The 27,641-nt window shown below is 46.1% G+C and overlaps 1 long non-coding RNA gene across 1 annotated transcript in view; it reads right to left on the reverse strand.

Moving 5' to 3' along the window:
• Window positions 1–9,803: 9,803 nt before the first annotated feature.
• The window catches only part of LOC311522250, a 70,519-nt gene continuing 52,681 nt past the window's right edge, over window positions 9,804–27,641 (reverse strand). The window contains exon 6 of the long non-coding RNA XR_014712088.1: window positions 9,804–10,542. This is a non-coding gene — a long non-coding RNA (uncharacterized lncRNA). The remainder of the gene's footprint in view (window positions 10,543–27,641) is intronic.

A 27,641-nucleotide genomic window follows, 5' to 3' on the forward strand; every position in this document is an offset into this window, starting at 1 on the left:
CATATGATCAGATGGCCCCACGTCATGCCTAGGCTCCTCTAATCTCGCAGCCCTGCCCTTCCTTTCTCTTCGCAGTTCTATTGTAAAGTCCTGCACTGTTAAATGCCCATCTGGTGTCTTCCTGAAGCCTTGTTCTGTGTCATGTGCTAGCCCCCAGCAATGCATGTTCTTTGCTTTGCTCGCCTAAGTATGCTTCATCAGCCATTTACAAAGCACGGCATGTTTCCCACATACATTCTGGGGAACCAAGCCATTGCTCTGCTCCTTTTCCTATCATTCTGAACTCCCTTCATAAGCAGAGCATTGGGCATGGAGCCCCTGTTCCCCCCACCACAGTGTCTAGACCCAGTATCTGTGCAGATGAGTGGGCTATAAAATCGTACTGCCTTGTGCTGCAGTGCAGAACTGGGGCCTAATCTAGCCCATCATGATGTGACTACGTGGAAGTCTTGTCTTTGTTTTTTGCTGATACAACATCCTTCTGAATAGATTAATTTTTAAATGTATGTATTTTAAAGTACTGTGTTCTGACCAGAGCTGGTCAAAAATTGGAATTGACATCTCAAGGGGAAGTCTAATAATTCTGATATTTTGACACCTGTTTTTGTCATGAATGGGGGAAAACATTTTAATTAACACATTTTTTTGTGGAACAAAGTTTGAAACTATTTCAACTCAGAAATGTCAAAACATTTCAGTTTGGTTTGTCAATGTTTCATTTTGAGTTGGTTCAACATTTAACTGTGTCTGCCTGAGCTGCTGCAGTGCCTCATGGGAGTTGCAGTTCAGGTTCTTCATGTCCCTATTCTTCTCTAGGGTTGAGTTTTCCAGTCAGACTACATCTCCCATGATGCACCATGGTTGTGGCTCTTCCATAAAGCACCATAGCAGTTGACCACAGGGGAAACTGTGGTGTATCATGGGAGATGTAGAAGAGCCAGTGAGCCCAGCCAGGAGAAGAGAATGGACACATGAGGCACCCAAAATACAGCTCCCATGAGGTACAGTGGCAGACCAGGAGGATGGAGTTCAGTGTCAAACTAATCTGAAAGGAATGTTCTACAAATTGAAATGTTTTAATTTGAATGTGAGGAAATTTTCCATGAGGAAAAATCAAAATTTTCCCACAAAGATACTTGAGATTTTGTGGAAACTGCATTTTCTCTAAACTTTTTTTTTGTTCCCAATGAAAAATTCCCAACTAGCTCTAATGCTTACACTATGGTGGCATTCAAAGATTGGACAACAGTTTTAGATTCACCGCAGACATAGAATCAGAATATTACGGTTGGAAGAGACCTCAGGAGGTCCTCTAGTCCAATCACTTGCTCAAAGCAGGACCAACACCAACTAAATCATCCCAGCCAAGGCTTTGTCAAGCTGGGCCTTAAAAACCTCTAAGGATGGAGATTCCACCACCTCTCTAGGTAACCCATTCCAGTACTTCACCACCCTCCTAGTAAAATAGTGTTTCCTAATATCCAACCTAGACCTCCCCCACTGCAACATGAGACCATTGCTTCTTGTTCTGTCATCTGCCACCACTGAGAACAGCCAAGCTCCATCCTCTTTGGAACCCCATTTCAGGTAGTTGAAGGCTGCTATCAAATCCCCCCCTCAATCTTCTCTTCTACAGACTAAATAACCCCAGTTCCCTCAGCCTCTCCTTGTAAGTCATGTGCTCCAACCCTCTAATAATTTTTGTTGCTCTCCACTGGACTCTCTCCAATTTGTCCACATCTCTTCTGTAGTGGGGGGACCAAAACTGGACACAACGCTCCAGGTGTGGCCGAATAGAGGGGAATAATCACTTCCCTTGATCTGCTGGCAATGCTCCTACTAATACAGCCCAATATGCCGTTGGCCTTCTTGGCAATGAGGGCACACTCCTGACTTTTATCCAGCTTCTCGTCCACTGTAATCCCCAGGTCCTTTCTGCAGAACTGCTGCTTAGCCAGTCGGTCCCCAGCCTGTAGCGGTGCATGGGATTCTTCTGTCCTAAGTGCAGGACTCTGCACTTGTTCTTGTTGAACCTCATCAGATTTCTTTTGGCCCAATCCCCCAATTTGTCTAGGTCACTCTGGACCCTATCCCTACCCTCCAGCATATCTACCTCTCCCCCTAAGCTTAGTGTCATCTGCAAACTTGCTGAGAGTGCAATCCATCCCATCATCCAGATCAATAATAAGATGTTGAACAAAACCAGCCCCAGGACTGACCCCTGGGACACTCCGCTTGATACCGGCTGCCAACTCAACATTGCGCCGTTGACCACTACCTGTTGAGCCCGACGATCTAGCCAGCTTTCTATCCACCTTATAGTCCATTCATCCAATCCATACTTTTTTAATTTGCTGGCAAGAATACTGTGGGAGACTGTATCAAAAGCTTTGCTAAAGTCAAGATATAGCACATCCACCACTTTCCCCATATCTCATCATAGAAGGCAATCAGGTTGGTCAGGCATGACTTGCCCTTGGTGAATCCCTGTTGACTGTTCCTGATCACCTTCCTCTCCAAGTGCTTCAAAATGGATTCCTTGAGGACCTGCTCCATCCTAATAAACATTACATTATTACAGTGCATCCTTATTTGTATCACCTGCAATAGAGAGTCTCAATCCATAATATTTGAATCCAGATCTGGGTTCAAATTTGAGATCTCCCTAAATTCTGGCAGTGTTTGGAGTCGGGGTTTTTCACAGATTCATAGATTCCTAGGCCAGAGGGGACCATTGTGATAATCTAGTCTGACCTTCTGTATAACACATGCCAGAGAACTTCCCCAAAATAATTCCTAGAGCAGACATTTTAGAAAAAACATCGCATCTTGATTTTAAAATTGTTAGTGATGGAGGATCCACCTTGGTAAATTGGTAAATTGTTTCAGTGGTTAATTAAATTCACCATAAAAAATGTATACCTTATTTCCAGTCTGAATTTGTCTAGCTTCAATTTCCAGCCATTGGATTGTGTTAGACCTTTCTCTGCTAGAGGGATTTGGCCATTCTCTAGATCTGTGTCTGTGAATTGAGTGCTACTTTACATGTCTGTAGTCTGCATATCTGGGTGGATAGGTTGTACAACCTCCAAGTGCACTAGCCCACTCTGTCTTTCTGCTCTTTATTTCATCCTATTCCCTTTGTTTTGGCTGTGAAGTCTCTTATGCCATTGCTGTGGAGGCATGTTTCAGTACAGCACACTCAACTTTGATATATATTTCACTTGGCAGTGTTCTTTGCCAAATATTAATGGATTAGCTTCTGATCTTCGCAGTGACCTAATCTGAAGCGTGATTGATGCTTTCACTTGTTTCCTTGTGACCTGTAACACAGGAAAAGAGGCAAAGTTGCAAGAGAAACAGCAACGGAGTAAAGAAATGGCTACATTATTCAGAGGCAACATCCATTAATTGCTCGTTGGACTGGTCTGATTTGGGGAATATTAATGATTAGAAATAGCAGAGTTTCCATCATTCACCATCAGCTTTTTCTGCGCATGTCATTTTAATATGGCTTGTGACAAACACATGAAATGAATGATTGAGGTCTAAAAGGGCTTAGCCTACTTTTGGATCTTCCATAGGAATTAGGGCTGTCAAGCAATTTAAAAAGTTAATCACGATTAATCATGCTGTTAAACAATAGAATACCATTATTTTTGGATGTGTACTACATTTTCAAATATATTAATATCAATTACAACACAGAATACAAAGTGAACAGCGCTCAATTTATTTTTTATTACAAATATTTGCACTGTAAAGAAACAATTTTTTTTCAATTCACCTCATACGAGTACTGTAGTGCAATCTCTTTATCATGAAAGTTGAACTTACAATGTAGAATTATGTACAAAAAATAACTGCATTCAAAAATAAAACAATGTAAAACTTTAGCGCCTACAAGTCCACTCAGTCCTACCTCTTGGTCAGCCAATCACACAGACAAACAAGGTAGGTTACAATTTGCAGGAGTTAATGCTGCCCACTTCTTGTTTACAATGTCACCTGAAAGTGAGAACAGGCATTCGCATGGCACTGTTTTAGCTGGCATTGCAAGATATTTACATACCAGATGTGCTAAAGATTCATATGTCCCTTCATGCTTCAACCACCATTCCAGAGGACATGCTTCCATGCTGATGATGGGTTCTGTTGGACAACAATCCAGAACAGCGCAGACCGACGCATGTTCATTTTCATCATCTGAGTCAGATGCCACCAGGGGAAGGTTGATTTTCATTTTTGGTGGTTTGGGTTCTGTAGTTCTCTCATCAGAGTGTTGCTCTTTTAAGACTTTTAAAAGCATGCTCCACACCTCATACCTCTCAGATTTTGGATGGCACTTCAGATTCTTAAACCTTGGGTCGAGTGCTGGAGCTATTTTTAGAAATTTCACCTCGGTACCCTTCTTTGCTTTTTGTCAAATCTGCTGTGAAAGTGTTCTAAAAACGAACATGTGCTGGGTCATCATCCGAGACTGCTATAACATGAAATATATGGCAGAATGCGGGTAAAATAGAACAGCAGACATACAATTCTCCCCCCAAGGAGTACAGTCACAAATTTAATTGACGCATTATTTTTTAATGAGCATAATCAGCATGGAAGCATGTCCTCTGGAATGGTGGCTGAAGCATGAAGGGGCATACAAATGTTTAGCAAATCTGGCATGTGAATACCTTGCAACATCAGCTACAGAAGTACCATGCAAATGCTTGTTCTCGCTTTCAGGTGACATAAAATAAGAAGCAGGCAGCAGTATCTCCTGTCAATGTAAACAAACTTGTTTGTTTAGCAATTGGCAGAATAAGAAGTAGGACTGAGTGGATTTGTAGGCTCTAAAGTTTTACACTGTTTTGTTTTTGAGTGCAGTTATGTAACAAAAAAAATCTGCATTTGTAAGTTCAACTTTCATGATAAAGAGACTGCACTTCACTACTTGTATGAGGTGAATTGAAAAATACTATTTCTTTTGTTTATCATTTTTACAGTGCATATATTTGTAATAAAAAATAATAATAAAGTGAGCACTGTGCACTTTGTGTTCTGTGTTGTAATTGAAATCAATATTGAAAATGTAGAAAAAATATCCAAAAATATTTAATACATTTCAATTGGTATTCTATTGTTATAAGTGAGATTAATCGCGATTAATTTTTTTGAGTTAATCGTGTGAGTTAACCACGATTAATTGACAGCCCTAATAGGAATAAAAAACTAGAAATAACAAAAGGCAACAGAACTCAAAAGAGCAAAGTCCCTGGAGACTTTCTTATGCATTTTCAGAGCCAGAGATATTTTTCTCCTTCTCTATGGAGCTGCAAGAGGGATGCTGACCCCATCTCGATGCCTGTTTGTCATGCAAGTGAGCCTTGTAATGTTCTAACCTAACTTGATGTGCCATTAAATCTCTGTTTGACTGAACTATTGAACCATTAGGTAAACGTGAAGCTTGGCAGCTCCACTATCCTGGGTTGCTCAGTTGAACACTAGGTCCCAAGAACACAGTCTGGAGAATGTGCCATGGGGATAACTTGGTTATGAAGCAGATATGAAGGCGTTCACTCACTGCAGGTATCTTTGTGGCCAGGCATGGGCATAGCAGGTTCCTCTCTTTCCTGGTGTACCCTGCTGACAGCTTTTCCAGCACTATGATGGTCTGCCTTTCCCCTAATCACTCAGCCCACCATCCAGGTCACATATTTATGTCCATCCCTTTTCGAGTATATCAAGAGTCCAACACAGGGAGAGCCCTACGTTCAGGTGAGGGGCCCCAGGCCTCCCCTCGGTGCAAGTCCTGGGATCTTGACCCTTCTGGTGTCAGGGCCTTCTCTTGTCCGGATTCTCTCATATCAGGGGTAGGCTTTCCACCTTCTGCACCACCCAGGGGTTGGTAGGGGACCTCAGGCCCACCCACTCCACCAGGTTCCAATCTGGGTCCCAGTGATGGGCAACTAAGTTCTGCTGCTTCCTTGGGTCACTTCCTACCCTTTCCCAAGGGGGTAGACACATTAAACAACTGAAATCAAAGGTAAAGTCTCAGACCTTTTGAGTGTAATGAGTCCCTTCTGTAGCAAGTTGTTTGGAGAAGTCCCCACAGCTAGAGGGCCCAGGCGACTGGCCCTCCTGCTGTGCTCCTTCCCAGGAGCTGAGAGTGGAGGTCAGTTCACCTCCACTGTCTGCTGCTCTAGTGAGTGGCCTGCTCGTCTCTGGAGCTCCTCCTCCATGCTTTGCAGGTGTGGCAGAGTGGGGCAACATGAACCCAGAGCAGCTCCTTAACCCCTTCTTTACTGGTGCGGGGTTTGTATAACCTGTCCCAGCAGGATTTGCTGTATTGTGTGGGTCTCCTCTGCAGGGAAGCCGAGCATCTTGGGACAGGATGGTTATCTGCATTGTACAGGGAGGGCGGATGGTTGGCCATAGCAATCACTAGGGGATGGGGGAGGAGGGGTCTGTGTAGCCCCTCATTGCACACACAGTCTGCTCATTAATATGTGTACTGAGGGAAGAATGAGCCTTTTTAATGTACACAATGCCGTGCCTGGAAATCCCACTGGTAGCTCAGTTACTGTCAATCTCACACTCATGGTACATTATTATTGTTGTTATTCTTCAGCACCTGTATGGTACTGTCTACGGCATGCTAGGCAGGTTCCAGACATTGAAGAAAATATGGTGTCTGGCCCTGAGAGCTTGCCGGTTAAGGACAGATTTTAGAGGACGAGGAACAACAAACAGGCAATGAATGTGTCAGCTCAATTCACCGTAAACAACTTGGCGGGAACGATTTAGCTGTCCCGCTCGCGGCAGCCTAGAAGATGTGCTTGGGGTGGTCGCACCAGGCCTAAAGAACCAGATGAAAGGAATCAACTGCTGGAGAGGCCACAGGCGCCAGCTTCCTACTTTCCTTAGGGGTGCTCAACCCTCACTCAGCCCCAGGCCCCGGCCCCACCCCCACTCCACCCCTTCCCCCAAGACCTCACCTCGCCTCTTCCCGCCCCACCTGCCTCTTCCTGTCAGTTCCACCCCTCCCCTGAGCATGCCCATCCCTGCTCCTCCCCCCCAGTGCCTCCTGCACGCCGCAGAACAGCTGATTGCGGCAGGTGGGAGGTGCTGGGAAGGAAGGAGAGAAGTGGATCAGTGGGGTCGCCGGCGGGTGGGAGGCGCTGGGGGGGGTGGGGGGAGGAGAGGGGAAGCTGTCTGCTGGTGGGTGCTAAGCACCTGCTAATTCTTTTCTGTGAGTGCTGTAGCCCTGGCAGAATGGCGTAGAGCTTTGAAGGCCGTGGCAAGAAGCTTTATTTGACATTTTTGGAAACACGGAGACAGTGCAGTTCCTTCAACTGAGGGGACTAATGTGCTCAAAGCAAGCAAGGGAGATCAGTTCAGTATCTACATTTTGGGTAGATTCAAGGGGGATGGAGTATGTGTTTGGAGGGCCAGAGAGAAGGACCAGTCAAGGCAGAATATAAGGAGGGCTAAAGGAATGATTTGCTTGTGGAGATGGGAAGAAAAGGACATCTCTTGCTGCTGAGGAGGACGTGGTGGCAGAATTTGCATACGGCCTGGATGTGCTCAGGTTTGGAATGGAACATAAGGAGTTCTGGTTTGGCCATGTATAGTGTAAGATAAGACTTCCAAGAGAGATAGGTGGAGAGGTGGGATTGGATGGAAGCAGCAGAGGGAGAGATCAGTGGAGATGGTTGCTATAAAGTGTTGTTATAAAGAGGAGGATGATAAAGTGTTCTCCTTATCCACTGAGAACAGGACAAGAAGCAATGGGCTTAAATTGAAGGAAGGGAAATTTAGGTTAGACGTTAGGAAAAACTTTTCCCTATAAGGGTAGTTAACCACTGGAACAAAATTACCTAGGCAGGTTGCGAGATCTCCGTCACTGGAGGTTTTTAAAAACAGGTTAGACAAACGCCTGTCAGGAATGGTCTAGATAATACTTAGTCCTGCCTCAATGCAGGGGTCTGGACTAGATGAGCCATCAAGGTCCTTTCCTGTCCTACATTTTGATTCTGTGGGAGCCAAAGCTGTGTGAGTGGATGAGATCGCTCAGAGACAGGGCGTACAGCGAGAAGAGGGAAGGGCCATGGACACAGCCCTTTTATATTATACCTAAAAAAATCACACTCCACTTTTTACACCTCCTGCAGGATCTCTCATAGACTTTAAGGTCAGAAGGGACCATCACAATCATGTAGTCTGACCTCCTGCACATCGCAGACCACAGAACCTCACCCACCCACTCCTGTAATAGACCCCTAACCTCTGGCTGAGTTACTGAAATCCTCAAATCATGGTTTAAAGACTTCAAGTTACAGAGAATCCACCATTCATACTAGGTTAAACCAGCAAGTGACCCGTGCCTCTTTCTGGGGCTTTAGACATAGATACAACATCAGTGCCAATGCCACTGCTGGAAAGCCATAAGGACAAGAAGTGGGGGAAAAACCAGGGGCTATAATGCATCAGAGAAGCAAAGCTTATTGGTAGAACAGATTGGAAACATGATAAGGAATTTTGCTACAACAAGTGGGAACTGTCCCTCTGCATTAGGATCAATGGAAGATTTTAACCTATATAAGCAGAGCTTTTGGTAGTTTAAATTTGAGTTTTACTTTCTTGGGGAAGCCTATTGTATCTAACATATGGCTGCTTTACAACGCAGGGCTTCACTCGCTCCATGAGCACATATGGACTTTTAAAACCCCAGAGTTAAAGAAAAAAAACCAACCCCCCATCCAGAGTAATTAACAAGGCAGTTTTCCTCTTTGGGGACAAATGTAATTAGAGAGTTGGTTAAAATAAAGGGAGTATCAAAGGTCTCTTGGCACATGCCTTGGGCAGAGCAAGGGAAATCCCAGGCTGTAATGCATGGGGCATCTATCGTAAAAAGAGGGGAAATGAAACACCAAATAAATACAAAACGTATCTAAAAATAACTGCACTGGAGAGGTGTGATAAAATATACAGCTAGAGATACACAGAGACGCCCTCCCCAAACCCTTATCTGTACATGTGAACAGGTACAGATTTGTTTTTAAAAATGATCCATCGTGATACTTTAAAAATAAAACACAGTAAAAACAGCTTAAGATCCTAAATGGGTAGGAAGGAGGAAATCACGGGGAGGAGATGGCCGAATGTTAGATGGCAGTGAGGAATTGGAATACCAGTTGTGATACATTTGCAGCCTTGCATGGCCTTTTTCTTCCTGTTTACATTTTTGAGAATTCTAAATGGATGAAACAGAGAATCTTTGTCCCCTGCAGAGCTGCAGCAATCAAGAGCAATAACAACTCAGAGATCAGTAACTGATGAACTTTGGTCATTTGTTCAAAGAACAATATTAAAAACAAAGATGTCTAGCATCACTTCATATCTAGAGCCTCTTCAGATACAGAGCTATTTCCAATAGGAATGATATTTATCTAACGAGCAGCAACACTGACACCTACTGGTTGGTAGAAGCATTTGATGGTTTCCTGCACAGTTTCTAAACGGATTACTTTGGTCCATAGGCCCAGCCTTTCAGAAGAGCTCAGGCCAGAGATGGCCCAACCCCAGGGATGACCATTAGATTTCATGGCAATTTATGAGGTTTCAAAATTTGTTTCTGTTCCACACTGGAATGAAACCCAAACCCCTGAGAGATGGAATGATGTCAAAATAGCCGTGGTTGGCTCGAAAAGCTCAGGTTTCCTCCTCTCTCTCTGCCAAAATGCCCGTGGCATGTCTCAGCTTCCATGAAATGGCATATTTTGACAAAAATACATTTCTATGAAAAGGTCCCAACCAGCTCTAGCTCAGGGCCAGATTATCAAGTGCTCTGTACCCAGAGTTGGAGCCAGATTTTCTTAAACTCTCCACACCCAGTGCTCTGCACACTTTTGAAAATCTGGCCCATACCGCGTCAGCCATCTCAGTTCTACCAGCCAGACCTATGCACTCAGCAATGATACTGGCACTGCTTAGCATCCCTCCCTTCCACTCCGCCAGCACCTTCTATGGTACAGCCATTGAAATATGGTACAGAAATTGAACTGTCCTAGGCTCCTCTTGTTTTAATAAAAGTGCAACAGTTCCCTAGCCTAGAGTTTTCAACCTACCGTAATGCACACGGGAGGTTTGAGACCATGTGACAGAGTTGCCATCCCAATGTGCCCCCCTCATGGAGTACAATGGTGATGCCTCAGTTTCCCCACATGGTCTTCAACCTACTTCCACCGTAGATGGGGCTTAGCCTCTGGTCAAATCACTTGAGAGAGTTCAACCTCTTCCAGGGTAACAGAGTCCATCAGTCAAAATCCAACAGACATACCAAATGAAATAATCTTCAGCCCAAATGGCTCAGCTTTCAGCCCCCTTCCTTGCAGGCAGAGTGACCTCTTCCAGCACAACGATCCTGAGCCTCAATCAAACCTATGATCCAGCCAGGCTCACTCTCCTACCCAGGGGCCTGGGCTAGATTAAGAACTCTCGAGGTCCTGGACACAGAATATTCTGAGGCAACCCCACACACAGCCACACATCCTGGTTTAAAAAAAAATAAAATAAAATAAATTTTCCCAATATGATTAAAAACGTGTTATTTAGAGAATGAACAGAATAAGGGAACACCACACACATTAAAACATTAAAAATTCATTTTAGCTCGCAAATAGCATTTCCAGCTAATAGGTTTCCACAGAAGTACTGCCGACTCAATACCACATGTCATCTTAGACACTGGCTACATTTAGCAATTCCATGCAAGCACCAAGAGAGAAAAAAAAGATAGAGGGGCAGAAAGAGAGTGCTTTGGTTTCATGTACAGACTTCTGCTGAAGCCAAATATAGTGGAAAATAGATACAAGACTGTTCACTAAAGTGAAATTTATGATCACTGAAAATTTACTACCCAACTTTTTCACCTTCCCAGTTCTTCTCCAAAACAGAAGACCAAAAATAGGCCTTGATATCAAAACAACTCTGGAACCCAGATAAGCACTATTCTATTGGCTGATATTGGATATAAATGTAATATTTCATATTAACACTCTGTGTGCAACACACAAATTGTAATTTAGCTTATCCTTCAAGCTTTTAACACATATTAAGATTATGTTAAATGATAAAGACATAACAGCAAACAATAGTTGTAGAGAAAAAGCAACTAGTTTTAAACACAAATAACTGTGAAATACAGTAACAAACCTACACAATAGTTAGCATAATGTAGCGAATGGCGTGTCTGATAGGTGCCTAAAACAAATGCTTTTTGCTATGGGCATTTTTCTGAATTTAAAACCAATACAACACCATTAATATCTTTTTATGCAACTGTTTTCTTCCTAATTTTAAGCAAACTAAAGTCAGGGATTAGGTTGTCAAAATTCATTTCTGGGGCCAACTCTGATTCTACTGCCAAGAAGGACAAAGCATTCAAGAGGCTTTGCTGCATTATGGATCTCAGTTCATTTTTTTATCCTCGAAAATGACTGCTGTACTTCACAGTTAGTCCCGGATATGGTAAGAAAAATTTGTAGGGCAAAGTCAACATGAGGAAACGGAGACTGAAGACGACTGTGCTGTAGCATCCCATCGAGCGCACGTGTAGGCTTATCGCTCTCGTTTTGTGCAAAGAACTGAAAGAATCTGTCAGGAAAGTATTTGTGGGTAAACTGCAGCAAGTCTTGCACAGCTGCAAACCTTACTGACATCCAGGGCACCCAGGTTTAAATAGGGCACCATATCAGATTTTGGTGGGGAGAGGACAACTTTAACCCGTGATTCCAGAGGCTACTTGGGCACCTGAAAACTCTTCGTTTTTCGCAGATAATAACTTAGATTCAGTGCTCCTGTCAGATAATAATTTCTAATTCCTATATAAAGAAAATTAAATAAATATTAGACCCACTCAGCTCTAATACTAACTTTTTTTGACATCTTGTGTCAAGTCACTTAAGGGGCACTGGTTAGGTTTAAAATTTTAATGTATATTCTTAATTTGTTACTAACGCTTGACTACAACAATTGAAACAACTGTAGAAAAATCTAGATTTACTTTCTATCACTTTTTTTGCAGTTCATCAAGCTTGGAATAGATCATTTAACTTTTGAAAGCATCCTGTTAGAGCAAGGCCCTGTGAGTTGATACTGCACCTGCCTGGGGCTCTAGGGCTGTTACCCCACTGCAAATAAGAGACTGGAAAATGACTTTAAACAGGAGTGAAACTGACACTTTCAAGTCACTTTCATAGTATTGCCAACCCCAAGTGTTCAAAAATCAAGAATCAGGCTGACCAAAAATCATGAGATTGGCTTTAAAATAATGAGATTATGTAAAAATTATAGATTTGGTGGGTTTTTTATTTACATTCTGCTTTTTGAGCCTTTAAGATGCACTGGCGTCACATTTTGAAGCCTTCTCCACAGCCACAAGAGCTAGAAACTTAATTTTTCTTTAAGAATGAAGGCTGAAATCATCACATATCACTTGACTCCAGGAGCTGGGGCTTTAAGGAAAACAATAATTATCATGAGACTCATGACAAAATCATGAGAGTTGGCAACACTGTTTTTACTTACATTTAAAGCAGGGGGAGGGCAAACTTTTTGGCCTGAAGGCCACATCGGATTTAGTAAATTGTATGGAGGACCGGTTAGGGGAGGGGGTCGTGGCCCAGCCCCCACCTCCTATCCACCCCCGCCCCAGGACTCGTGCCCTATCCACCCCCCTCATTCCCTGATGGCCTCCCCAGGACCCCTGCCCCTAACTGCCCCCCGCCGCCCCATCCAACCCCTCCTCTCATTCCTGACTGCCCCCCCCGGGACCCCTCACCCATCCAACCCCTGTTCCCACCCCAACCCCTATCCACACCCCCACCCTCTAACCACCACCCAACCCCTGTTCTCTATCCAACCCCCCTCCCCCCCGCTCCCTGCCCCCTTACTGCGCTGCCTGGAGCGCTGGTAGCAGTCGGCGCTACAGCCATGCCACCGGGCTGGAGCCGGGCCATGCTGCCAGTGCGCAGCACAGAGCATCGGGTCAGGCCAGGCTCTGCAGCTGTGTTGCCCCAGGAGCTCACAGCCCAGCTGCCCAGAGCATTGCGCCGGTGGCGAGGTGAGGCTGTGGGTGAGGGGCCAGGGGCTAGCCTCCCCAGCCAGGTGTTCAGGGGCCGGGCAGGAGGGTCCTGCGGGCCAGATGTGGCCCGTGAGCCGTCGTTTGCCCACCTCTGGTTTAAAGGCTAGTTACTTTGCAGAAGGTTCTTAAAAACAACACTACAGTGATCGAGTTGCTGTTTTCACAGGAGAATATTTGAAATCAAACACCAAGAAAATTCCATGTTTTAAAGTTGGGGGGGGAAAAATTGAGACTTCTGAGGTATCTCAGGGCCACTGCAGGCAGGAAAGGAAAACAGACAGACACAGGAGCTCTGGGCAGCTCTTCCTTTTGAAAGAAAGTTAGAGGGTCAAATCTTCTCGTCCTTAATCAAGTAAAACTTCTTTTGCCATCAGTGCCTCCACTCATAGATATAAACATCACCAATAACATGTGTTTTCAATAACTATACACTTCATACTTAAATATCTGAGCCATCTTATCCAGAGTGACACATCTTATACGCATTGGCTCAGGGATTACATTTTCTGGAATATTCTGAACAGTGCTGAGCACACAGATAGTGCCCAGTGAATAACACAAATCATGACAATAATCATTGACTTTATGGACTCTGTGGATACAATTTCTCTTCTTCGTTCTGGAATTGGTCTGAATACAGCTGAAACGCTATGGAATTGATGTATGAGTATCAGATGTGATTATATAACACTTTCTCATTCCTTCCTTTTCTCAAACTCAGAACAAAAAATGACAAAACAAAATGGTTTTCAGTTAAATCTAAAATTGCACAGCAGGCACTGCTGTACAACCCAGCCTCAGGCAGAACCTGCCACCCCTTGGCGGTTAAGTGCTCTCCTCTCATCTGACTCTCATTCTCTTTCTTTCTTCATCCTTCCTGATTTTTGTGTTGCTTTTCATACTGTCAACCATGACATCCTTCTCAATCACCTGGGACCAATTGCTGGAGTCTCAGAGAACTGGCCTTCTTGGTTTTTCTCCCATCCATCAGAGGCCTCCTTTTGCACCATTCAGCAGAGAGAAAGGCTGGTCTAGTAGATAGGAGCTAGCCCTGACAGACCTGGGTTCTCTCCCCTGCCCCCTCATGGACTTCCTATATGACCTCAGGTCAGTGCCTTAGGGACAGAGTTTCAAAGGTTTTTAGGCACCCAGAGATGCAGCTAAGCATCTAGTGGGGTTTACAAAGCACCTCACCTCCTATACACTTTTGAAAATCCAAATTGGCACCTAAATACCTTTGAAAACCTGCTTGTTAGTCTCGCTGTGCCTCAGTGCCCCATCTGTACAATGGGGATAACAGCACTGCTCGACCTCACCGAGGGGCTGTGATGTGAGGCGCTCAGATACTATGGTGATGGGGCCACATAAGTACCAGAGGCAGAATGGGAATTTCTCTATGCCACTGCTATCCCTTCCCTGGGTTTTGGCCCCTTCTTTTCACTTATACCCCTCACATCTTCCTCTTTTCTGAATGTAACCTTGGCTCAGAGGGCTTGGCTGTATTTCTTCTGAGTTGTCCCCCCCACCACCCCGTGTTCTCTCTTCAAACTCCCCCTCCCCACACCACCTGCAGAGGGATTCTTGTTTTACTGGTTAATCTAAGGACTTCCAGATCCTTAATTTAATTACCAGTCTTTTCTTATCTTAATCACTCAGGGGGGCGGAGAGGGGAGGCAGGCCTCCACCCTATCTAATTGGCGCCTTTGCACCAAAGCGTTCATACCACGCATTGTAAGCATCCAGTCAGTGATGTAGACAAGCTGTTAGTTTGTCAGTTATGACCAAAAATGTTTCAATGCAAAATTGATGGCTTCCTTCCAGTACTGGCTTGACCTCTTAAGACTCATCCTCAAACTGTTTTCTTTTACAAGGAGGATGCAATTTGTGTTGCTAGTACCGAGAAGTAGCACTGCACATTTTGCACTGAATTCAAAATCCTCAAACTGGTCACGCAACATTGTGACAAATGTTTCCAGGGAGCACAGTAAATTAACAGCAGTTCTTAGATCTATAGGCACCTTAGAGACTAACCAATTTATTTGAGCATAAGTTTTCGTGAGCTACAGCTCACTGCATCACTAGTACTCCTTTTCTTTTTGTGAATACAGACTAACACGGCTGCTACTCTGAAACTCACATCTATGTCCATTTTCTGTAGCTGGATGCTGGTCAGTTTGAGCTGCTGAAGCCCAGTGATCCAAAAGTATGCCATGAAATGGGTCTCCAGGTGGCCCGTTTTCTTCGGAAGAGAAGCTGCATTTAAATGAGTGTCAGGTGCCCAATTTGTATCTTCTGACACGTCTTCCAAGGCTTGTAGAATACTGCTCTAGTTTAGACACAAGGCCTAGGTAGAATCAGCATGACTACAGCATCGCATATCTGACAGAATTGTGAGAGTCAACAATCTCTGTCTAGCGTCAGGGTTTACATTGTGGAAAATAGCTTTCCCTGGACAGAAAGACTATAATGATTGCATAAGTTCCCAAAACTTATGCTTCCAAAACTGATTTCACCCCGGTTTGCACCTCTCTGGTATCTACAACCTGATGAATTGCTCAATTATTTGCCCATCTGAATTGAGAAATTGGAAGATAAATGAGAGATGTTCTACAAACACTACACCTGGCTCTGAATCGACAATACTGAGAAATAGTTAGCTTGCTCCAATTCTCCTGTGATGGTATTTTTAATTCAATTTAATTCAAATAAATTCAATTAATTTATCACATATAGTTGAGGACAAGTCAGAGGGCTTCCTTCCCCTTTGGTCCCAATTTAGCCAGGTGGTCAGACAGAAATTGATCAACCCTGTGATATTAGGTCCAAAATCCCCAAGTAGCTTCTGTTGCTTTTGGATCCTACTACTTCACCCTGGCCCCAGAAGCCAAGCCCATGGGAACTTAAAAAACCCTATAACTGCCATTGCACACTGAAGAACGACTCTCCAGTGTTGCTGCTTTGAATTAAGTTGGCATGCCAAATCAGTCAGGCCTACCAGATGGTGATTTTGTACGTGTTATCCAAGCCAGCTTGCAATTTCAGTGTTCAGTACCTGCCTTGTCTCAGAGAGTCATTCAGGATGTTTCCCATTACTAGTTGGGGTGCAGGTTGTGTTCCTGACTATCCTCCCAGTTGAGGGTAAGGGCCCAGGCAGGGACATGTGCATCCTGGAGATAAATGCACAGCTGTGCAGATGGTATCATTTGGAAAGCTCCGACTTCCTTGACCTAGTATAGCCATTCTTATGTTCTAAGCTACGTTCAAAGGGGGCAGGTGACAAAAACCCACAGGTAAGTATATAAAAGGCAACCTTAACAGAGGGCTAGTTGTTGGGGAGGGGGACGTGGAAAATTACAATAGGATCAAAGAAACAAGAGGGAAATCAGTGAGGGAATCTGTTCAACATCTTAGATGTTTATTTCCCATACTCCTTGAATTTGTGTATAAACAAGAGGAACTGGAAGTGTTAGTCCATAAGCTAAATTATTACTTAATTGGTTGTTCAGGAAGGACAGGCAGGGGAAAAAAAAAAAAAGACAAGATGTTGCGTTATGCATCAGAAAATATACACTTGTTCTGAGGTCCAGAAGGAGGTGGGGAGGCAGTCCAGTTGAAAGTGTCTGGGTAAAGATAAAAGGGGGGAAAATAGGGATGATACGGTAGGGGGCTAATATAGGCCATCAAGAGGTGACACAACCTCTCCCTGGTCTGAATTGCATCCCAAAATGTGACAACTATGTCCAGCTCTGGCACCCACAGTTCAAGAAGAATGTTAATAAATTGGAGAGGGTTCAGAGAAGAGTCATGAGAACGATTAAAGGATTAGAAAACATGCCTTAAAGTGATGCTCAAGGAGCTCAATTTATTTTAAACAAAGAGAAGATTAAGGGGTGACTTGATTGTAGTCTATAAGTATCTACATGGTAAATTAATATTTAATAATGGGCTCCTCAATCTAACAGGAAAAGGTGTAACATGATCCAATGGATGCAAGCTGAAGCTAGACAAATTAAGCCTGGAAAGAAGGCATACATTTTTAATTGTGAAAATCATTAACCATTGGAACAATTTACCAAAGCTCATGGTGGAGTCTCCATCACTGATGATTTTAAAATCAAGATTGGATATTTTCTAGAAGAGCTGCTCTAGGAATTATTTTGGGTACATTCTTGGGCTGGTGCTGTACAGGAGGTCAGACCGGACAATCACAAGATCGTTCTGGCCTGGCAATCTATCAGTCATTGGAGGTTTTTAAGAACAGTTTGGACAAACACCCGGCAAGGATGGTCTAGGCATACTTGGTCCTGCCTCAGCACAGGATGAGCTTGCAAGGTCCCTTTTAGTTCTACATTTCTATGATTCTGTTAAATACGTCTGTAAAAACAGGCCACGTGCCAGAGAACAGAGTGCAAAGCAGTACATGGTTCCAGTAGATGGAGAGTAAATAAGCCAATCATGTGCAACCACTTCCCGGTTGTGCAGATGAAATGAAAAAATTTCTTTAGAAAACATTCTTCTGTTCTCTGTAATTACCCATGCAGAAGTCAGGAAGTTTTCTACATCCATGTGTATACACACAGCTGAACCTTCAGCATCACAAAACTGCCTGTCAGTTTCATCAGGCTTTTCTCCACAGTGCAGGATCTGTAGACACTTGGTCACTGGAAGACAGTTCCCTTTTCTTCTTGCACAGCTTTGAATAGGCTGCTGTATTTCTCAAGTCTTTCCTTCTGCTGCAAATTTTCAACCATTATCAGCTCCAGATGGACCATGTTGTTCCCTTCCCTGTCATCTTTTCAGCTTCTTCATACGTTTTTTAAAACACGCCAAGCTTGAGCTTTGGAATTTTTTCTAGTAAAACTGCTTCTTTTAAAGATTTTTCTTTTTTCTTTCTGTTTCCAGTTAGCACCCTCCACTCAAGTAGCAGCGGTTGGCACACAAAGCCACGATTTGCAAAAGTAACATAGCAGGAACAGCTAGAATGCGTCTTTAACATCAGCATGCATGGCCTGGGCAAGCACACAGTGGTACACGCGTCAATGTGCATATTAACGTCACAGCTCAAGCACGTTGGCGTTCGTCTAAAACCAGTCAAGTCACGTGTCAGAAATACAAAACGGTTTCAAGAGGTATGTTGGGGGGGAGAGGGGGTCCAGTGTTATTAAAGAAAAATGTACAATTGTTCACAGAATTTCCTGCTCTCAGGATCCATGTGAATCTTAGGGCCCTGTACATAAAACAATGGAAGATGAAATATGTAAGATCTTAAGAGGCCCTTAGTCTTCTGAGGGCCTCTGGGACTGGGGCCAATAGGCCTATCTGTGATTATGACCCTGCCAGGGGCTCGGGCAGGCTGCAGACCAATCTCCAGCAGAACTTCTGGTCCCAACACAGGAGCAACCAGTCTGTTCTCCTTCCCTGTCAGGGCTCAGCTGCTGGGCTTCTCTCCTTTTAGGGCCACCTCTCAGGCCAGGTGTAGCAGGGTGGGGCTAATTGAGGCAATGCCTGCTCTTTAACCCCCTCCTGTGGGGTTTATACACACCATCACAGATCCTTACTGTAAAAGAGAGCAAGAGGGGATTGTTGATTTTTAATGAGGGTCCCTCTTTTAGGGTTTTTTTTTGGTCCTCCCCACTAATGTAATTTGCTCCAGAAGGATTGAGAATTCCTAGGTATTGCATCCCGTGCTACTACAAGAGAGAGGCCCCGAGCCAGCGAAGAATTTGAGCACAAGCTGAACTTTAAGCATGGGTTAAAAACCATCCTGATTCAGCACAGCGCAGTCTTGGCAACTGGGGGCTGCATCATTAGTGATACCAGTTGTGCTGTGGTACCAGAGGAGAGAAGTTTTGGAACTTTCATGTGCATGACAGGCGACACTTGGTGTGATCCACATTTGAGCTTCCCTTCCCCCATGGGTGCATGCCAAAAGAATTTCCCCCCTTCTACTAGTAGTCACCAAGTTCTGCCTGGGTCGTTCAGCCAGTCCTTCAATGCAAGTCTTTTCTCTTCCCGCCCAAGATGCTCAACTGCCCGTGCACTCACATTGCAGAATGCAAAACAGGGGAGCCTCCGAAGGCTTTCTCACCAGAAATAACCTAAAATGGTATGAGATGTGCCCTCTCTCAGTAAGATTACCATTATCACCTCACAGGCAGCCTTAGTTCTGGCATTTCCTAGCTTTTGAATGCTTGGCTTTGCAACCTGAAGTTTCCTTTAATATAGGATTTTTAATGTGATAATAATAAAGCAGGTTTAAGGGTACCGTATTAGTCTGTATCCGCAAACAAAAAAAAAAACCAAAAACACACCACACACAAAAAAAAACTACGGGAGTACTTGTGGCACCTTAGAGACTAACATTTATTAGAGCATAAGATTTCGTGCATTACAGCCCACTTCATTGGATACATTGAATAGAAGATATATATTACACACACACAGAAGGTGGAATTTGCCATACCAACTGTAAGAGGCTTATTAATTAAGATGAGCTATTATCAGCAGGAGGAAAAAAAAAAAAAACTTTAGTGATAATGAAGATGGCCCTTTTAGACAGTTGACAAGAAGGCGTGAGGATACTTAACATGGGGAAATAGATTCAATACATGTAGTGAGCTGGAGCTCATGAAAGCTTATGCTCAAATAAATTTGTTAGACTAAGGTGCCACAAGTCCTCCTTTTCTTTTTGCGAATGCCGACTAACACGGCTGCTACTCTGAACCCTGTAATGACCCAGCCACTCCCAGTCTCTAGTCAAACCCAAATTAATGGTATTTAGTTTGCATATTAATTCAAGATCAGCATTTTCTCATTGGAGTCTGTTTTTGAAGCTTTTCTGTTGCAGAATTGCCACCCTTAAATCTTTCACTGAGTGGCCAGGGAGGTTGAAGTGTTCTCCTACCGGTTGTTGAAGGTGATGATTCCTGATGTCAGATTTGAGTCCGTTTATTCCTTTGCGCAGAGACGGTCCGGTCTGGCCAACGTACATGGCAGAAGGGCATTGCTGGCACAGGATGGCATATGTTTAATGCACCAGTATCATTTTTTTTTTTTAATCTGTAGGATGTAAAATAGCAAATGTCCAGCAGGGGGCATGGAAGGAAATGATTCCTCCAACGATGCCAGTGTCAAATCAAGTGCAGGGACAGCACAATGTTTACATGTGCAACACCAAAGACAATTTAAAAAGGCAAGTGAAGAATTAAGAATGGGTTTGGTATTCTCAGCATTCAAAGATCACGTTGAATAAACCTGTTTTAATGAAAAGCTGCTTTCTAAATCCTTCTCTCTACTCAGTCTACTCCTCACTGTATTTTCCACTTTATGCATCCTATGCAGTGAGCTGTAGCTCACAAAAGCTTATGCTCAAATAAATTGGTTAGTCTCTAAGGTGCCACCAGTACTCCTTTTCTTTCAGTCTTTACTGGGACTATGTGAATTCCGGGTGAGGAGCAGATGCATATTTGTGAAGTCCTATTTCCTTTAAAACAGCCAAAAAAGTAATTATGTTTTTGATGCCCCAGTTACTATGGTGACTGGGGCTCTATGGATAACCCTGAACGGCTGCAAAGACTTGGTGCCCCTGAGACTAATTATTATTTTCATTTCAGTCTAACACAGAAAAACAATGTAATTGTTAAAATTTGAAAGCCACCCTCTTCCCCAATCACAGAGCATGTGATGTAGTGTATAGTAAATGTCCCTTGCAGGTCAGGGATGAGGGATGTTGGAGGGGAAGGATGGGGAATGTACCTAAGCAATGGATAAATAGAAGACTCCAGTCTCTAGCGCTGCAGTATGACACCTTTTGCAGAAATCCAAGAGCCACATTGCAAATGACCTACCATGAGGTAGTCACAGCCTCCACATTCCCACTGCTTCTTCCAGCCATCCTGAGGAGAACTCGTCATCCCAATGGACTGCATCTACTCCACGTCGGCCCACAAAGCCTCCATGTACTCCAGGAGGAGAGCATGCCTTCCCCAGGCATCACTCGAGCCGCCGTGGGGCTGCAGCACACTTACTCAGGAATGTGCCTTCAGTGGACAGCTAGACTCAAGGCTGCCACTACTCATGATTTCATCACAAATCTCACAATATTTAGTGGTTTTCTTGAAGGCCCAGCGCCTGGCCTCCTGTCAGGAGGGGAGAGGCTCAGCTTTCATTTTTAAACGGGTACATTTCTAGCCAGCCTGGTTACAGAGAAAAGCCCGAAAGCGTGAGCCATGAGCACTCAGAAACCAGGAAACACTTAGAAAGAACAGAATTATTTTTTGTAATCTCATGATTTTAAGCTGCTCTCCTGAATTGTGAAGACTGACTCAGGATATTTTGAACTCTGGGGACTGGCAGTCCTGCAGCCTGTGCTTAAAGCATTAGGGCTGGGATTTGCAAAGAGCTAAGGCAGTTCAGCACCCAAATACCTTTGAAAAGCCCAGCCTAAAAACTCACATACATACACCCACACACACATCATCATTAAAACATGTTGAATAGCTTGAGGTGCAGATGTGCTCCCTTGGGCGCTGTAACCAGGCTCAGACTCACCCGGCAGCGCCTCCTGCTGGTCGTCTCGGAGAATTAGAGTTCCAGCCTCCAGAGCCCCCTCTGCCGTCTGGTGATCCGCCTGTCACTGGCCCACCGTGTCCCTCCAAGACCTGGTGCCCTTTTGTCTGGGGTGCTGCCCCTCTGGCAGTAACCCCTCAGTCTTGGGGTCTCCCCACCCACAGGAACCCCCCACCCACTATCTCCACTTCACCTCAGTCTTGGCTACTGCCAGTCCTTACTTAGCCCCGCTCCCTGGGCAGACTGCAGTGTATCAGCCACTCATCACAGACGAAGAGGTTTGGACCTGCTGCCTCTGCCTACCCGTGGGCTTCCCCCTGCAATCCCAGGGCCTATCTGGCCTGCAGGGTTTCCAGGCCGGAGCTCCCCAGCCCCTCTGGCCTTCCCCCAGCCCAGCTCCACCTCAAGTACTCTCTCAAGCACCACAGCAGCCAGGCCCTATCTCCTCTAAAGGCAGAGAGAGTGTGAGTGTGTGTGTTACTACTCCTGGCTGCCCTGGCCTTCTTATACAGGGCAGCTGCGGCCCGATTGGGGCGTGGCCCAGCTGCGGCTACTCCCCCAATCAGCCCAGCTTCTAGCCCACAGACCCAGCCCACTCCAAGGGCTGGCTTTTGAGCCCTTCAGGGCAGGAGCGGGTGTCTACCCCGCTACACCTGCACTCCATGCATCAGCATGTGCAAAACACACCCCTTTGTGCTGAGCAGTGGTGAGCTGTATATGGTATAGGCACTGCAAACACAGTTACCTATTAATGCACACCGACAGAACGCCGCAGGTCCCTTTGCAGAAATGTACCCATTGTATGTACCCACTGGTGACACTTTTCAGGGTTAACCCAGGTCAGTTGCGACCACCTGCTCACCAAGGAAAACTCTCTCCACAGATTGCTGTAGGCCCGGCTTGACATGGGTGACTGGACATGGATGAGGCCTCACTTCTTGGGAGACAGAATTAGGGAGTAAAGGGAATCAGCAGACTGGAAACAGAATGTCTGGACTAGCAAAGACAAGGGGGGACACTCAGGGAACCATTTACAGTGGACAAGATAACAATGGATAAGATAAGCCCACAATATAAGATGAGGTAAAGAGGAAGTTGTGCGTGCTGCACAGCAATTGGTTCCTACAAAGTGACCAAGCCAATCACAGAGCGTGTGATGTAGTGTATAGTAAATGCAATGTCATGGGTAAGTGTGTATAAAGGAAAAGGTTTGCCATGTAACTTTGGACGTGCGGTACGTCCTATACCGATCCCCTATGTATGAGTCTGAGCAACTCAGTGTAGCTGTAACAGAGTTCTTGGTGGGTTAGGTAGCCTAGTGGTTAGTGTACATAGTGCCCCTTCTCAGTGGGTAGGTCTTGCAGTCCCGGTCTTCCTTTCATGAGTGTTCTGGTGAGATAGGCAGGTGGTTTGGGTCCCTCCTGTAGTGCCAGGGGATCCCGGGTCCACCCACTCCATCATATTCCGATCCAGGGCCCAAGGAGGGTTAACAGAGTCTGGTCCCCAAAGGTGCCCTGTGAGTGACGCTTCCTGGATCACTTCCTACTGCTGCTTTCCTCTCCCAGCATCCAGGCAAAGAAAAGAAAAGAAAAGATAAGGCAGCCAAACCATCAGCCCCAACTAGGTCCAGTATATAGTCGCATTCCTTCAAGGACACTCCTCCGGCACCCTTGTCAGGAGCCGTCAGGATAGGTCTTCCCACCTCCCCCTTCTGAGCTGGGCTGCTCCCTTTTCAACCTCTTTTCCAGCTGGAGCATGCTCTGCAGTGTTGCAGGGGCAGGGCTAGCTGGTCCCAGTACTGTTCTTTAATGCCCTACAGCCCAGCGTAGGGTTTATATAGGCCAACACGGTAGCTTTGCTGTGATGAACCTGAATCATAAGACTGGAGTCCAACTGAGTTCTTATGGAACCCCGTGGATGAGATCTCAGGGGAACGCCAACAGTTGACTGCTGGCAACACCTGTGCTCCACTCCAGGCTTTGTGAGTGCCGTTATTTCCCTTTACAGCCTGGCAATTAGCACACCTCTTCTTACACTTGAGTGCCCAGTCCCTGATCTCCCGGACATCCAAAATGTACACCTATCTCCTGCCTCCATGGAAACAGAGCACCCCAGCTTACTGGTTTGTTTCACCTCAGTGCAACTCTCTCCTGAGCACAAGGCACTTAGCTATGTCTATAGTAAAACCAAATTGAAATTTATTTAACAGAGCTTGAGAGAAAGATTCAAATAAAAGGAAGGATTTGGAAACAATGATATAGGTAAAAGAAAAATGTAACTCACAATCTGTAGCCTATATGCAGTGGTGAGCTGGAGCTGGTTCGCACCGGTTCACTAGAACCGGTTGTTAAATTTAGAAGCCCTTTTAGCACCGGTTGTTCCGCGAGGGACGACCGGTTCTAAAAGGGCTTCTAGCTTTAACTGGCCAAAAGTGGCGCCTTAGGCACCGACTCCACGGGTGCTGCAGCCCTGGAGTACCCAAGGGGAAAATTTGGTGGGTGCAGAGCACCCACCGGCAGCTCCCCGCCCCACCCCCGGCCCCACCTCACCTCCGCTCCGCCTCCTCCCCTGAACGCGCCGCCCCGCTCTGCTTCTCCGCCCCTGCAGGCTTCTCGCAAATCAGCTGTTCACGCAGGAAGCCGGGGTGGGCTGAGAAGCAAGCGGCAGCTTCCCACTCAGGCCCAGAGAGGCAGAGCGGAGGTGAGCTTGGGCGAGGGGGGGGTGAGGAGGGCTGCCCGCGCCGCAGCAGGTAACCTGGGGTGGGTGGGGCGCGCAGGGGAACCGCTCCCCACCCCAGCTCACCTCCGCCACCCTCGGCCTGAGCGGGAAGCCGCGGCCTGCTTCTCAGCTCTCCCCGGGTTCCCGTCAAACAGCTGATTCGTGGGAAGCCGGGGGAGGGGCGGAGAAGCAGAGCGGGGCGGTGAGTTCAGGGGAGAAAGTGGAGGCGGAGAGGAGATGAGGTGAGCTGGGGCCGGGGGTGGGGCAGGGAACTGCTGGTGGGTGCTCTGCACCCACCAATTTTCCCCATGGGTGCTCCAGTCCCAGAGCACCCAGGAAGTCAGCGCCTAAGGCGCCATTTTTGATGTGATCAGTGGGAGAGCGGCCACTCCCCCTGCTCCCCCCCCCAGCTATGCTCCCCCACCCCTAGGAGCCAGAAGGACCTGCCAGATGCTTCCTGGGAGCTTCCCCAGGTAAGCACCACCGGAACTCCCCACCTCGCCCCCCGGCAGGTGCCTCTGGCTCTTAGGGTAGGGTGGGCATCCACTACGGTGGCCCACGAGACCCTTCTGCCCAGTTCTGGGAGCAGTCAGGGGACAGGGGTGGATGGGGCAGGGGTCCTGGGGGCGGGTCAGTGAACACTGGGGGTTGGATGGGGCAGGAGTCCTGGGTGGCGGGGGTGGGCAATGACCCCCTTGTGGGGTGAGGAGGGAATGCATTAAGATTTTGGCAGCTCATCACTGCCTATATGTATTAACAAGTAGCTTTCCTGTCCAATAATGTATTTCTCACCCAGTGGTCAGACCTTTCAGTGCTTGTCCAGTCCAGAGAGCCGAGACACTCAAATTGGCAGAGTATGTCCTCCATAATGGGTAACATTTGTGCCCTCTTTTCTTTTACGTGTAATCCATCTGCCAGTTGGAGTCAGCAGCAACCAGGGCCGGGTTCAATACCTAGGGGTTCCTCTTCAGCACAGAACTGGCTCAAGCCCCCACCCAGTATCCTGGGACAATTACACACCACCCCTGGGTGCCTCTAAGAGGCAATACTTCCCCTCTTGCAAGCACTGAGTCTGAGTGTAGAAAGAAACTTTTAATAAAAGGAGGGAAGTCACCCGACATTAATTTGGGGAAATGCTGCAAGCAGGATTCATAAACATAAAACCACAAGCAAAAGACAACAGTCAACAGTGTGCCCTTGTGCCAAGAAGGCCAATGGCATTTTGGGATGTATAAGTAGGGGCAAAGCCAGCAGATTGAGGGACGTGATCGTTCCCCTCTATTCGACATTGGTGAGGCCTCATCTGGAGTACTGTGTCCAGTTTTGGGCCCCACACTACAAGAAGGATGTGGAAAAATTGGAGAGAGTTCAGCGAAGGGCAACAAAAATTATTAGGGGTCTGGAACACATGACTTATGAGAAGAGGCTGAGGGAACTGGGATTGTTCAGTCTGCAGAAGAGAAGAATGAGGGGGGATTTGATAGCTGCTTTCAACTACCTGAGAGGTGGTTCCAAAGAGGATGGTTCTAGACTATTCTCAGTGGTAGAAGATAACAGGACAAGAGTAATGGTTTCAAGTTGCAGTGGGGGAAGTTTAAGTTGGATATTAGGAAAAACTTTTTCACTAGGAGGGTGGTGAAACACTGGAATGCATTACCTAGGGAGGTGGTAGAATCTCCTTCCTTAGAAGTTTTTAAGGTCAGGCTTGACAAAGCCCTGGCTGGGATGATTTAATTGGGGATTGGTCCTGCTTTGAGCAGGGGGTTGGGCTAGATGACCTCCTGAGGTCCCTTCCAACCCTGATATTCTATGATTCTAAGACCCACCCCAGAGTAGGCTGGGTAGTATCCTTTTGCCTCAGGTTCTTAAGTCCAGCAACCAAAAGTTCCTTTAACATGCCCCTCCCTTCTCCCTCCACCCCACCTCACCCCACTCCACTCCACTCACAGTTGTTGTCCTTGGTCAATGAAGACCCAGAGTTCAGAGGTGCATCTGCGTGACCTCACCTCCCACCCACCTTGCTCACTTTGCTGTCCAGGTGCTCACTGTGGCATCAGTTGCCCTGCCAGCCACTCACGGCTCCACCCTATGGGATGTCTTGAGGTCCCACCACTTATCACAGCTGTCAGTAGGGAAGCCTCACTACTAGAGCAGACTGGGCAGCCTTATGCATCAGAGACACCGTCCCTAATGCTTACACCTGGTTATCCATGATTTCAGCTCTATAGTCATGTAACAAGACCCTCAACTGAGTCTTAATCAGCACTACTATTATACCATAGAGGGAGAGGAGAAAATAGATTAAACAGTACTTATGACCAAACCCACCACAGACAAACGCCTACCTCCACCCTCTCTCAACTTCACTGGGCTGTGGCACCCTTGTCCCCTACCTAGCAAGTGCTATTTAGTTGAGGGTGATTCCCTCAATCAGGGCATGCCAAGCAGAGTTCTGCTGCCCTTGATTCACATAACAAGGATAATAACCCTTTAGTACTCCTGCCCCAATAACAAAGTGATTTGTGATCCAACACCAGCCAAAAGTGATCATTTGGGCAAAGCAATCTCATCAGGCAGCGTGGGTGTGTCCATGCAAACAAGGTCGGCTCCTGCAGTCGTCTTCCCCAGCTCCTCACTAGATGTCAGGGGAAAGCTCATTCAGACCCTGCTTACATACAGTTACAGACTATTGTCTCTCAGCCCAGGGGGCCCCCCCGACTCAGAGACTTTTCTTCAGGTTCTTTTGACTTCGTAAATGCTCAAGTCTGCTTCTGCCCAAGACTATAAACACAGGGCTCCGCTGGGGCAAAGGATGTAGATTGTTCTCAGTGTTGACTGATTCAGCTTTGAGACTCGCCCATTTCAGGGGCCTATTTCACTTCTAACAGTTTTGGAACGCAATCACCTGCATGTTCCATGGCTCTAAAATTGTCTCGCCTACTACAGGTGCCGACTTTCTGATTTCTCTGGGGGTGCTCAACCCCTGCTCTGCCCCAGGTCCCGCTCACAGTCCACCCCTACCCACAAAGCCCCACCACACTTCTTCCCACCCCTACTCCACCCCCTCCCCTGAGCATGCCCCACCCTCACTCTGCCTCTTCCTGCCCCACTTCTCCCTCTCCCCCCACAGCACCTCCTGCCTGCTGCTGAACAGCTGATCAACAGCAGGCTGGAGGCACTGGGGAGGAGGGAGAGGAGCTGATCGGCGGGGCCCGCTTTT

Source organism: Lepidochelys olivacea, assembly GCF_965140295.1.
Source record: "Lepidochelys olivacea isolate rLepOli2 genome assembly, chromosome: 6".
NCBI classification, from domain to species: Eukaryota; Metazoa; Chordata; order Testudines; family Cheloniidae; genus Lepidochelys; species Lepidochelys olivacea.